Source organism: Dipteris shenzhenensis, chromosome 17 (genome assembly GCF_047967505.1).
Source record: "Dipteris shenzhenensis isolate YYH24624 ecotype China chromosome 17, Dip_SZ_1.0, whole genome shotgun sequence".
Lineage (NCBI taxonomy): Eukaryota > Viridiplantae > Streptophyta > Polypodiopsida > Gleicheniales > Dipteridaceae > Dipteris > Dipteris shenzhenensis.
Genome location: NC_141612.1, coordinates 21,143,193 through 21,157,412, shown reverse-complemented (window position 1 = coordinate 21,157,412; position 14,220 = coordinate 21,143,193).

Here is a 14,220-nt window from a genome sequence, read left to right as displayed (position 1 = left end):
AGGAGAAGGAGAAGGAGAAGGAGAAGGAGACATATAACCATAAAAGAAAAAGAGAGAAAGCTTAAGCAGAAAAAAAAAGAGAGAAAAAGAGATTGAAAGAGAGGAAAGAGGGGGGGAAAGAGAGAGGAAAAGAGGAAAAGAGATTGAAAGAGGGAGACATATGCTTATGCATGAGCATATAAGCATAAAAGAAAAAGAGAGAAAGCTTAAGCATAAAAGAAAAAGAGAGAAAAAGAGATTGAAAGAGAGGAAAGAGGGGGGGAAAGAGAGAGGAAAAGAGAAAAAGAGATTGAAAGAGGGAGACATATGCTCATGCATAAGCATACGCATAAGAGAAGGAGACATATGCTCATGCTTATGCTTATGCTCATGCATGAGCATAAGAGAAGGAGACATATGCTTATGCTTATGCATAATCAAATACATATGCTTATGAAAAGATATTGAAAAAGGGAAAAGAGGGCGGGAAAGAGAGAGGAAAGGAGGAAAAGAGAAGAAGGAGAAGGAGACATATGCATGAGCATATAAGCATAAAAGAAAAATAAAGAAAGCTTAAGCACAAAAGAAAAAGAGAGAAAAAGAGATTAAAAGAGAGGAAAGAGGGGGGGAAAGAGAGAGGAAAAGAGGAAAAGAGATTGAAAGAGGGAGACATATGCTCATGCATAAGCATAAGCATAAGAGAAGGAGACATATGCTCATGCTTATGCTTATGCTTATGCATGAGCATAAGAGAAGGAGACATATGCTTATGCTTATGCATAAGAGGAAGAAGAGGGAAAAAAAACAAAGCATATGCTTATGCTTATGCATGTGCATATAAGCATAAAAGGCATATAAGCATACAAGAAAAAGAGAGAAAGCTTAAGCATAAAAGAAAAACAGAGAAAAAGAGATTGAAAGAGGGAAAAAAGAAGAGGGGAAAAGAGCATAAACATAAGAGAAGGAACAGGGGAAAAGAGATTGAAAGAGGGAAAAAAGAAGAGAAGGAAAAGAGGGCAAAAGAGATTGAAAGAGGGGAAAAGAGATTGAAAGAGGGAAAAAAGAAGAGAAGGAAAGGAGGGAAAAATAGATTGAAAGAGGGGGAAAAGAGATTGAAAGAGGGGAAAAAGAAGAGGGAAAAAGAAGAGAAGGAAGAGGAGAAAAGAGGGAAAGAAGAGGGAAGAGAGGGTTCCTACGCCCATCACTGCAGCTAGCTGCAGGCCAATGCAAATAACAAAAATAACAAAAGGAAAAAAGAGGAAGTACTTTCTTACCTGGAATAGTCCAGCTCGGTGTTTTGTGGACTGGCCCTACAAAAGAAAGGAAACATACCATTTTTCAAATAACTAGTTAGAGGAAGGAGGAGTTTAAAGAAGCAACTTCTCAAAAGGATTGGACTGAAGAGACAAGGAGAAAGAGGAGGAAGAGAAATACAAAAAAGATTAGAAGAGGTGAGTCTTTTTTATTTCACAAAATCTCGTTTTTTGTCTTTAACCCTTGAAAACTAGCACATAGACTTAGCAATACAAGGAGAAATATGCTTCAACAGTCACAAAATGAAATCTCACAAAAGACTAACCTACATTACTCAAAGAGACTCATCTTCTTGAAAAACTTCTTTTCACACAAGCAAAGAGGGAGAAGGGTGGAGAGGGAGCACAAGTGTTAGGAGAGGGGTGAGTAGTGGTGAGGAGTGGAGAATAGAGAGGAGGAAAGCGAGGTCGTCGAATATAGGTAGGAGAAGAGATTGCTTTTCTCACAATAGAGATTGCTAAAGAAAGCATCGCGTCATGGGGTTTCAAGTTTTAACCCACAGTGTCGCTATATAGCGACGCTGGTCAGTCGCTATATAGCAACGCTGGTCAGTCGCTATATAATGATGCTTATATTTAAAAGCATTGCTATATAGAGACAGAATAGAGCAAATTGTTGCTATATAGCGATGGAACAGAGCAATATAGCGAGTTAAAAAAGAAGCTCATAGATGCTATTTTATTACTATTAATATATTTCCTTGCAACTTATGTTGTGATTTTATAAGTGTGCAGATGGAAGGAATGAGTGGAAGCTTGTCAGATGATGTGCCAATGCCCGGGAGAACAAAGTGGCTTACGGAGAGGTTGTATTGTCATTACACTTATTGCAAGCGAGAAGTACGACATTAACGTTGTATTATCATGTGCCACTTATAGCTGTATGGGGAGGAGCCCGAACTAGTACCCACCGTTGGTGTTGCACGTGTTGATGTATTATCGGTAAGTCAAAGCTATTTAAGTTCGTGGTTAATATTGGATACCATTATAAGACGAAACCTTGAGACAAGATCTTATATTTACACGAAATCTAAACAAGATGAGGAGGCTAACGAGGGTACGCATATACCTTCATAGTTTGAGCAAGACTATAGTCTCTTGGATGATGACGAGGGTATGGTCAACATGATGGATTCTATTTTTAGGGGCATGACATCCTATATATACGTGATGTCAGAGTCTGAGATCAAAATGTGAGAGTTGCAATCAACACAGTTGTACGAGGGTGCTAGGAATGTGCTTGTCTCTCAATCTTGAATCTGCAAGTATGGGTAGTCGGATACAATTGCTTGACCTTAGTGAGGTTAGCTCTTGCATTAATTTGACTCATTATTTAGATATTGTTTGTTTTGAGAATCATCATGTATGGATTAGTGTACCAAATCATCATTATTTGAAGCCTATGTATGTTTGAATTATGATAGGTTGCTCCAGAAGATGTTGCCTGCACCAAATACCCTCGGGGGGGTCACTCATCATATGTAACCCTATCACGTGAGTTCAACAGAAGGACATTTTTAATATTTAAATGTTACAAAAATTAATTTACATAAGGGAGTATTTTAAACAATTTTGGAAAAAATTTACAGATTTGTATAGAAAAAGGGTACATTTTATTAATGAAAAATTTACAAATAAGGGATTTTATAAATAGGCCTTGAACGCACGTGATATAGAGGGTTTATACATACTGAACCCCCCGAGCAAATACCATACCCGCATAAGACCTGTATCAAGAGATGAAGCGAAGAAGATGCTAACAATGGTGGGCATGGATTATGATACCATCCATGCTTGCCGTAATGACTGTATTCTCTTTCATCGTGAGCATGGAGATTTGGCTAGTTGTCTGAAATGTGGAGAACAATGATATAGAGATGACTTGCAGAGTGAGCAGATACTGGTAAAGGTCTTGAGACACTTTCCCATCATTGCAAGAATACAGCACATGTTCTGATGCAAATCCATAGCGGAGTTGATGACATGGCATGCATCTCATTGGTCCACTGATGACACATTGAGGATTCCTGCAGATTGTGTAGCTTGGAAGCACATAGACAATCAGTGGTCGGACTTTGCGAGGGAGCCACACAACTTACATCTTGGGCTAACCATTGACATCGTGAATCCTTTCGGGAACTTACGCTCGACATCTTGGTCGACATGGCCCATAGTCGTGGTAAATTACAATATCGCACCATGGCTAACAATAAAAAAGGGACACCTCATGCTTGCACTACTTGTGCCACGGAAGTACCACGGAAGTACAAGGCAAAAAATATGGACGTGTATATGGCACCTTTCATAAAGGAGTTACAGATATTATGGAGAGGAGTGCGGGTCCTTGATATTTCCAAAGCTCCTAGACATACCAATGATATTTTGGTCAGGGGTATCTTGATGTGGACCATGCATGACTACCCAGGATATGGAGAGTGCGCAGGTACGTGGTTGTGTCTCTACATGTATAATATAGGATTATGCTTTTATGACTCTCTTTTGCACGCATGTCTTATACTAACACATTCATGCACGCGTGCAGGACTTGTTACATGTGGATACCATGCTTGTCCTGTTTGTAGACCGGGTTTGAAATCGCTTGCATGATACTCCAAACATATGAGGAAAAATGTTTATGAAGGTCATGCTCGATACCTTCCGCTGGACCATCTCGCACATGGAGGTCAGCTTGATCCACCACCATCATATTTGAAGGCAAGTGACTGGATTTAGGCTTGGAGGGCAAATGGAGAGGAACCTGCTCCTAGTATGAAGAGGGTATCGATCTTTCACGAGCTTCCTTATTGGGGTCATTTACAAATCAATCATCTCTTGGATCCCATGCATATCTTCAAGAATGCTCGGGGGGGTCACTCATCATATGTAACCCTATCACGTGAGTTCAACAGAAGGATATTTTTTATTCCTAAAATTTACAGAAATAAATATACATAAGGGACTATTTAAAATAATTTTGGAAAAAATTTACAGATTTGTATAGAAAAGGGGTACATTTTATTAATGAAAAAATTTACAGATAAGGGATTTTAAATATAGGCCTTGAACGCACGTGATATAGAGGGTTTATACATAGTGACCCCCCCGAGCAAGAATGTGGGGGCTACTATTTGGGCACACTTGGTTGGTTCCAAAGACTCAAGAGGAGTGCGAGAAGACTTGCGTGCTATGAATAGGATGACTTGTTTGTGGCCCCAAGTGTATGCTTTGGGAAAAGTTGTCCTCCTGAAAGCAACATGGATCCTCTCTACGACGGAGGAGGCAGCGGTCAAGGCGAACATTGCCTCTTTTCAAACACCGATAGGGTACATGCGTTGCTTAAAAGGAGCATTTTCCAAGGACAATAAGCTTAGTGGGCTCAAGTCCCATTATTGGCAAAAGGTCTTACAGATATTCTAAGCTATAGAATTAGTGTACCGATAATCGTGATGCGTTAGCATAATTATGATTATGTTATATTGTTGGCATGACTTCTTTGTTGCTTTAATAGTTCATCCTCCCAATTACAATAAAAGGGTGCTTACAAGAAGATGTTAGAAATGCTATATTCAAGATCAGTGGTATTGTGAGGTATGCTTACTATCAAATCGCATTGATTGCATTTTCTTCAATTTAAGCTGAATAATCTGTAGACTGATTATGAAAATATCTTACATGGGCATGTGAAATAGGTGGATATCTCAAAAAGAGATCTCCATATCGAGCATCGAGAAGACTAGGGTGGAATCCATCGAAGCCGTATGCTTGCTTGAGAAGCACTTTCCCTCAAGCATTATGACAACTCAAGTCCACTTGCTTATGCACATAGTTGATGAGGTGGCTATTGCAAGTACCGTTCATAGTCGGTGGATGTTTTTTCTTGAGCGGTTTATGAAAACTTTAAAGGAATTTGTAAGACAGAGCAAGACCAAAAGCAAGCATGGCAGAGGGATGGCTTGTGCAAGAGTCATTAGTATATATCATGGAGTTTCTTGCATCCACGAATCCCGATATGCTGCAAGCTTGGCGTAACAAGGATGATGATCGCATCGTTGGCGAGGTTCTCCAAGGAAAAGGGATTGAAAGAAAGATGAGCAAAGAGCAAATGGAGAAATTCAATAAGTTTTATATCCTCAATAGCAAGGAGATGCAGAAGTGGATTGAGGGATATGAAGCGGCCAAAGCAGAAAGAATAAATGCAAGGATGAGATTCAGAGTAATGTACATGCGATTGCAACTGTATCCATAGGATCTGGCTCTTCTCTCCACTCTCACGTCACTTGATTGGCTACAACTGGCTCTACGTAAAGCCGCACGTGATGGAGAGATAATAAACGAGCGCGAGCACGAGTTATTATCTGGATGTATGATGCATGTAAGTTTTGTACCTCTTGATGTAATTAAGTAAATATTTGTGGCAATATACGCTATAAAATAGATGCATCTTCATTGTTTTAATGATGCTCTTTTACAGTACAAAAAGTACAATGCATTATGGTCATATGGACGACATTTTCGCATGGAACGCATCGATTCAAAGAGAGTCACGTATGATTATGGAGTCATGGCTAACTTCCCACAAGATGGCCGAGCAAGTGCTTCAAATACCAATCTTCTCTCCTCACAGTTGGATTATTGTGGAACCATTCACACACGATGGCCGAGCAAGTTCTTCAAATACCAATCTTCTCTCCTCACAGTTGGATTATTGTGGAACCATACGCAAAATCTATGAAGTTGATTTCAGACGATTTAGTATTTTCATTCTTGATGTAAAATGGTTTAGAACTATTTACAACGGTCCCCATGCGACAGTGAGAAAAGATCAGACGATTTAGTATTTTCATTCTTGATGTAAAATGGTTTAGAACTATTTACAACGGTCCCCATGCGACAGTGAGAAAAGATAGTAGCGGTTTCTTTGCAATAGACTCCACCAGACATTGGACCGATGAAAGTGATACTTTTGTTCTTCTTGAGCACTGTGAGCACGTGCATACTAATGATTTAATTAATCGAAGCTTTCATTTTTAAAGATCCATTGATACATGTACTTAAGCATAATTTCATATATATAATTGACGAGATTTTGCACCCATCTTCAATATAGGTGGTTTTTCATCCAGATCATTTTAATCCAAGATGGTGATATGCGATCCAAGTTGCACCATGAAGTAAGCAAATTTTTGAAGATAGAGATGTGGATATGGAGATGCCACTATCAATGCCGGATCTAATTAATCTAGATGAATCTAGTGAAGAAGATGAAGATCACAAGATGAGCCAAGAGAAAGATGCGCGTAATAACATCGCACGGGAGGAAGATGGAGATTACGATATTGAGGAAGAAGACAACGATCATCAAGAATCACCACACTTTATTGAAGAAGATGATCAAGTACTTTTAGGTGAACGTACGATGCTAGAGTACGATGATGATATAGGAGATCAACTCAATATAGAGTTATGAGAAAGAAGACAACGATCATCAAGAATCACCACACTTTATTAAAGAAGATGATCAAGTACTTTTAGGTGAACATACGATGCTAGAGTACGATGATGATATAGGAGATCAACTCAGTATAGAGTTAAAGATAGACTTGTTTGGCGCATTAGACTTGTCTCAAGATGAAACCATTGATGTAAATGCTCTTCATTGATTTTTTTCATCTCAAACTTGGACATGAATATATGAGCTTCAAAGGCTTGATGTATATGCTCTCATACTTTTATCCTCTCAAAAGATCAAACATGTATGCAAATTTAAAAAAAATTGCCATTGGAGAAAACTAACTTTGAAGGTCGATATGAGAAAAAAAGCAACATCTTTGCTCACTATAAACTTATGAGTAGAAGGGTTATAGCATCTATACCCTTTTTGCTACAAAGAGTAACTAATAAAGATGCACTTCTCAACTTTTGGATCCAACTTGGATCTCAACTCATTTGGCACATGAACATAGGCAATGCAACCAAAAACTTTCAAATGAGAAATATCTGGTTTCCTACTAGTATACCTCTCCTCTACCGTCATGTGAAGAGAAGTTGAAGAATTTCAAGGCCACCTTAGGCTACCTGAAATTCGAAGGCCAAATTTGTCACAAGAATCATCCCATGGAGGTATGTTTGTACAATCCCAATGTAAGGATGAATTCAAGACAGTAAATTAGTTATTGCTCAATAAATGGAAATAGCATCGGACCAGATAGCCCTCTATGGGTCAAGCAAATACAGGGGAGAGGAATTCCAATAATTTGGTATGGCAACAATGCTCACAGACAAAGATTGCCAAATCAGGAGCAACCCACCCCTCAAGCAAATGCCGTGATCATTATTCATTATGTAGACTGTTGTACCAACTACTTCAGCCCAATAATAATTAAGCAGGTCTTTTTCGTTAAGCATGGCATGAGATACCTCTCCAATATGCATGTTTTTCCTTTCTGCAAGTCCATTTTGCTGTGAGGCATGACTGCATAAATATTGCTGCCTTATGCCATGCTCCTGTAGGAAACTTGTAAACTCATTTGAGAGGTACTCTCTCCCTCCATCTGACCTTAGGCATTTTATTTGCAGGCCTGTTTCTTTTTCAACCATAGCTTTAAAAGCTTTGAAATTCCCAAACACTTCACTTTTCTTTTTCATAAAATACACCCAAACTTTTCTACTGTAGTCATCAATAAAAGTGACAAAATAATGACAGCCTCCAATAAATGCAGCTTTAGTAGTCCACACATCAGAGTGGATTAATTCCAATGGCCTCTTACTATCTTGAACATGTCTAGAAAATGGTTTCCTTCTGTTTTCCAAATTGACAGACTTCACATATCTTATGCATTTTTGCAATGGTTTCCTTCTGTTTTCCAAATTGACAGACTTCACATATCTTATGCATTTTTGCAATCTTGATCTTAGGCAATCTTGCAATAATATTTTGGGCTTGCATTAATTTAAGTCGTTGTACATTAACATGACCAATGCGTTTATGCTAGATATCAATATCTGCAACTACACCAGTCCCATGTGTAAACATTGCTATACTCAATTCAAGCATGTTCACATCCAACGTAAACATCCTTCCCTTCTTCTTCCCTTTTGCTATCAAGCGACCTTTATTTTTCATATCCTCAACAAAACATCCATGAGGATTAAATCTGACCTGCAAGCCTTGCTCAACCATTTGACCAATAGAAACCAGGTTCTTGGTGATATTTTGGACATGAAATACATCATACATGTATTTCTTTTTTCCATCCTGCATAGACAAAGGAATTTTACCAATCTGCATAATAGGATATGCAGTATCATCACCAATCTCCACAAATCCTGGTCTTTCCATTTTCCTTGCATCCTGCATCCATTCTACATATCACACATCATTGCTTTCCTCTGCACTTGTCACAGAATTGGTCATGTGATGTACCATAAATAGATGCTCATTTCTGTCATCACCCTGTCTACTAGAGGATGCATAATTGCCTTGCTGCAATTTTTCAATCATGATGTCGTTCTGCTTTTTATAGCAGTCTTTAACCATATGACCCATTTTACCACAGTAGTAGCATTCAATATTGTTGTTTGTATTTTGACCTCTCTGCCATCCACCACAACCTCTTTAGCTCCCCCTGCCTCTAAAGTTACCACGTCCTCCTCCAAAGGACTGGTTTTCTTGAATTTGCTGCATAATCTAATTTCTGTCATGGCCTCCAAGTCAGCTTGCTCTACCTCTACCTCTACCTCTACCTCTACCTCTTCCAGTATTTGAGTAGAAGACAGCTTCTTTTGAGTTCCTCCTGAAGAAGATGCACCACCATTTCTCTGCTCTTCAAAAATTAGAAGAGCGATCAACTCCTCAAAATTAGGAAAATTTAGAAATTAGAAGAGCAATCAACTACCTCTACCTCTACCTCTACCTCTTCCAGTATTTGAGTAGAAAACAGCTTCTTTTGAGTTTCTCCTGAAGAAGATGCACCACCATTTCTCTGCTAATTAGAAGAGCAATCAACTCCTCAAAATTAGGAAAATTCTCACGGACGGCAATGGATGTCCAGAATTGTGCATAATCCTTTCCTAGACCATTCAAGGTCACAGAAACTAAATCATCCTCTATCTCTTCCAACATTTGAGTAGAAGCCAGCTTCTTTTGAGTTCCTCCTAAAGAAGATGCACCACCATTTCTCTGCTCTTCAGAAATTAGAAGAGTAATCAACTCCTCAAAATCAAAAAAATTCTCACGGACGGCAATGGATGTCCAGAATTGTGCATAATCCTTTCCTAGACCATTCAAGGTCACAAAAACTAAATCATCATCTTTCATTGGCGACCCAATAGAAGCAAGTGCATCTACAATATTCTTCACCTTCATGTGGTAGTCATTGATGCTTATATTTTCTCTCTGTAAATTATGCAACTCTTGCTTGAGCTATATTTTCTTGGCTTGTGTATTTGTGCTATACATTTTTGTCAAAGTATCGCATGTCTCCTTCGACAGCTTGCATCATGAATATGCACAATCATAGAATCTAAAGTACTGATAGACAACTAGTACATAACTTTTCTGACTCTCTCATGCTGATTGGGAACATTAAGAATAACTGGTTCTTGTTTAGCTCTAGTAATGAACTCCCAATAGCCTTTTCCCTTAAGAAAATTCGTCATTTTAAACTTCCATACTTAGAAGTTGTTCTTGTCAAGCTTTTTAGTGACAATCTGTGAAAGAGCATCAGACGCCACTACAAAACACTGCAAAATATTCTATCACTGCAAAAAAACACAACTTCTGCCTCACAAGGGCAAATCTGCAAAACTGACAATCTGTGAAAGAGCATCAGACGCCATTACAGAACACTGCAAAATGTTCTGTCACTGCAAAAAACCACAACTTCTGCCTCACAAGGGCAAATCTACAAAACTGACGAGAGGAGTATTTGACCACACAGTCACTTCTTAGTGACGATTATGTATCAACAGGCAATAAGAATGATTCTGTCACTCCCAATATCTCTGCACACAGATATATGATGTAATTTCTACAATAACTTCTCACCGACCTGTAGAACAGTGGTCGCACAACAAAAACAAGGCACTTTCATGAGTGCCTATAAAAAACTTCCGCCACCAAAACGAGCCCCGAAATGACCTCGAATCAAAAAAGAATGATTATGTCACTCTCAATATCTCTGTGCACAAACATACGATGTAATTTCTGCGATAACTTTTCATCGACCTGCAGAACAATGGTCGCACAACAAAAACAGGACACTTTCCTGAGTGCCTGCGTAAAACTTTCACCAACAAAACAGGCCCCGAAATGACCTCGAATCAAAAAAATAATTTCACCAAGGGTTATTCGTAGCATATACTGCCCTCTCGTCACATTGGGAAGGGTGTCCCAATCTGAGACAGTGCACTCTTGCACTTTTCGGCTGTTCTATCTACAGAGATTTGTTCCCAAACTCGAAAAAAAAAAAGGAAAGTAAGACTGATCCTCTTACTAGGATACCGCAAACTTGGTTTGCTTTCTTGAGCTCCTTACTACGAACTGAGCTCTGATACCATGTGAAGAGAGTGGGAGAGAAGGAAGGAGTCTCACTTGCAGCTTTTTCACATAGACAATGGGGGAATATACATGTAAGGGATCAACTAGCAGTAGTTGGTCAGAAGACAGAGTCATGCCATTTGACCTTGATGATACTGAGGAGGCTACCTCAGAGTTTCAAGAGCTTTGTTACAACCATGACAACAAGACAGAGGACCAAACCTTTAACGTTTGAGGAGTTGGGTCCATTACTTTTACAAGAGGAAGCTCAAGAGAAGCTCTACAATAACGACGAAGACGACAAGGCAATGCTGGCAAAGGTAAGGACAAGCCTAACAGTAACAAGTCAAAGAAAGATGACTCTGAAGACGAGACCTCCAAGAGAAAGCAAAAGAAGTGCTTCTACTATGATATGCCAAGGCATTTTGCAAAGGACTACAGAAAGAAAAAGGCGGATTGGAAAAACAAAAGGAAGAAGTCCGACTTAGATTCAGAGAGAGGCCAAAGCAAATGTGGTAATCAAAGAGTTGTTCCTAGCGACATCACCAAGTGTTACCGAAGTCAAATATGCTAACCAAGAAATCACAGTGAGGATGTCTGACATAGAGATGTGGGTCGACGAGGAGTCAGAAGCCTTTGTGAGCGCTTGGTACCTTCTAGCTGCGTGGCTGTTGACACTACCACGAGGGTGGATTCCATGGAGATCCCTAGGGTCTCATGGCCATATGGATACTGTACTTGACAAGGGGACAGTACAAAATTACATAGGCTTTTGGTGGGTGCCTCGATAAGGTACATGGTTTGCTTTTAAAGCAAACACACAGGCAGTACAAGAGTTTGGTATGTACTGGATATTATGCATTTGAGCCTTTATAGCATGCTGTGGAGAGACTTTGCTCTTCACTTTTGTTAGGAGAGACGAGATTGCAAGGAATTGGCCTTCCTTGAAGGCAGAAGGGAAAGTATCGGTGCTTCTTCAAATCTCAGACACAGATTGCTAGAAGTTGATGGACAAAGAGTACTGAAGCATAAGAGTACCTTTTTGAGAACTCAGCAAGAGTTCATGGTCCAAGTTATCTAGAAATATTCATTGGTTGCAAACCTTGCCAAAGGAATGATGGGTTGAAACAGACCCTCAAAGCATGGTGCCTGGAAGACTCCAAGTTGTTCACTGATTATGAAAGGGGCAACTGGAAGATTGTGTGACGGTTGGATTGCTCGAGTTTGAAGGCGGAAGCATGATTAAAGGAGGTAGTGCTAAGAGGTGCTACCAAAGATGGACCTGTGTACCAGGATGGTGTGCGAAAGTGAAACCAGACCTGGTGGAGCAGAAGCCACTAGATGAAAAGCGAGGAAAAGATTTCGACATCAAAATGTTCCAAAGGACTATGACCAAGGAGTTTGGAAGCCTGCATGTGTCGATGAGAGGGGGTGTCTCCTCCCCATGTGTAAGCTCCCATATGAGGAGAGCATGGGAAAGGTAGACTTGGTGATATTGGGGCTGTCACATGGGCAACACATGAGCTCCCATGTGGGAAGCTATCAAAGCAAAGGACAGGCGTATGACCTGCAACAAGACCCTGTGAAGGACGTGCTGATATCAACAGGGCGTGGCCCCACTGTACGCGATTGTACGAAAGCTTATCATATCTGTACAATGCTGGAGAAGGGCCGAGCAAAGGAACAAGGCAAGGGGGTTACCAACAGCCTAGTTGGCTAGGCATAGGACTAGTAGGGTTGGCTTGGTTCCAACCAACCTACCATGGCTAAAAAATGGCAGGGCAAAAGACGGCTTGACCCTAAATATATAGGAGGTCATCTGTCCTTGAAAGGAGGGACAAAGCCCTAGTATTGTGGGCCAAGGGCCCTTGTAATGAGAGCCCTTTAAGGGTGGTTTCCTACAAACTAATAGCTTGTTTGGGTCAGCCAAAACGATGGTGTTTGTGGAGCAAGCCTTAGGCCTATATAAAGAGGCCATTGGGCCTCATTCAATCATCACTTGCAACAACGCTTAGGACAACAGATGAACATCAAAGGGGGAGCCTTAGGCCTACATTCAGGAGGACAAGGTGACCTAGGAGAAGCTACAGACTGAGCTAGAGTGGCAGCCCACCTAGGCTAGCTTCTAAACACTAAGGTGGAAGGGATCTAGACAGAGAGTCTACATATGCTCAAGGTGGAGCAAGCAGGCTTAAAGATCTAGAAGTGCTAAGCTTGTAGTAGAAGGACCTTTTGGTATTGTATCCTGTCCTAGTTTTTGAACTGACAAAAATATAAAGTGTTGCTTCTCTATTTGTCTCTGAGCATTGTCTATTTACTGGCTTGCACATCTTTGCACAGTAAGTTAAGAAGTTTATGATTCCACATCCCACACGTACACTACTGTGTGAGCTTGGTTGAGAGCTACCTAAAAGGTTAATCAATTGGGAAAAGTTGGCTTTATGCTATGGAAGAAATTGCACCATTGGCTTCGAGTCCAAAGTATAATGGTGAGGTGGATGGTAATTAGTCCATTGTTCCCACTATATGGTTCTATTGGCGAAGACGTCCACCACCTAATGTGGACATGATTGATCACTAGAGGCTATTGTGTGGATAAGTCAATATTATGGGAAGCTTTCCAAACAGTCCAAAATGGAGGACACAAAGGGGCCCACTTCAATGCTAGCTGCCCTCTAGGGGTGATGGGTAACTATTATACTAGTTATTTAGGAAGTTAGTAACATGTAGTGTTTGAGAATATGGGCACCTTGATCATGCCATTCTCAATAACCTCAGCATTTCTACTAAGGTTGAGTGCAATACTTAAGAAAAAATGCATTCTTATAGGCTCTTGTTTATGGTATCTAAACTCCAATCTTTGAAAAGTTAACCTCTAGCTATTTTGCAACATAGGTCACCAACGAAGTTCCCCTTTTGACCACCTTCCCTAATAAAGTCGATAAATTTTTTGAATGAGTGAATGTACTTATTACTTTTCCTCTTGAATATAGCTCTTAGCAATATAATGTCTACCTTTGACCACCCTCCCTAATAAAGTCGACAAATTTTTTGAATGAGTGAATGTACTTATTACTTTTCCTCTTGAATATAGCTCTTAGCAATATAATGTCTAGTACTCAAGGAAGTGAAACTATTCGTTCATGTTATAGCTTTTACTAAATCTAGAATATGATTAAGATACACACTTTCAAATTATTGAAGAGTATGAAAATTATAATATAATGTTCCAATGATCATTGATCTCCTCTCCCTAATTCTTACCATATATGACTTTAAAAGGGGAAGGGAGGTGCGCATGTGCACATACATACTTCTTTTTCTAACGTGGCCACTTACACATGCTTCGTATTATGATGTAAAGAAATAATAAGTGGAGTATATTTCTTC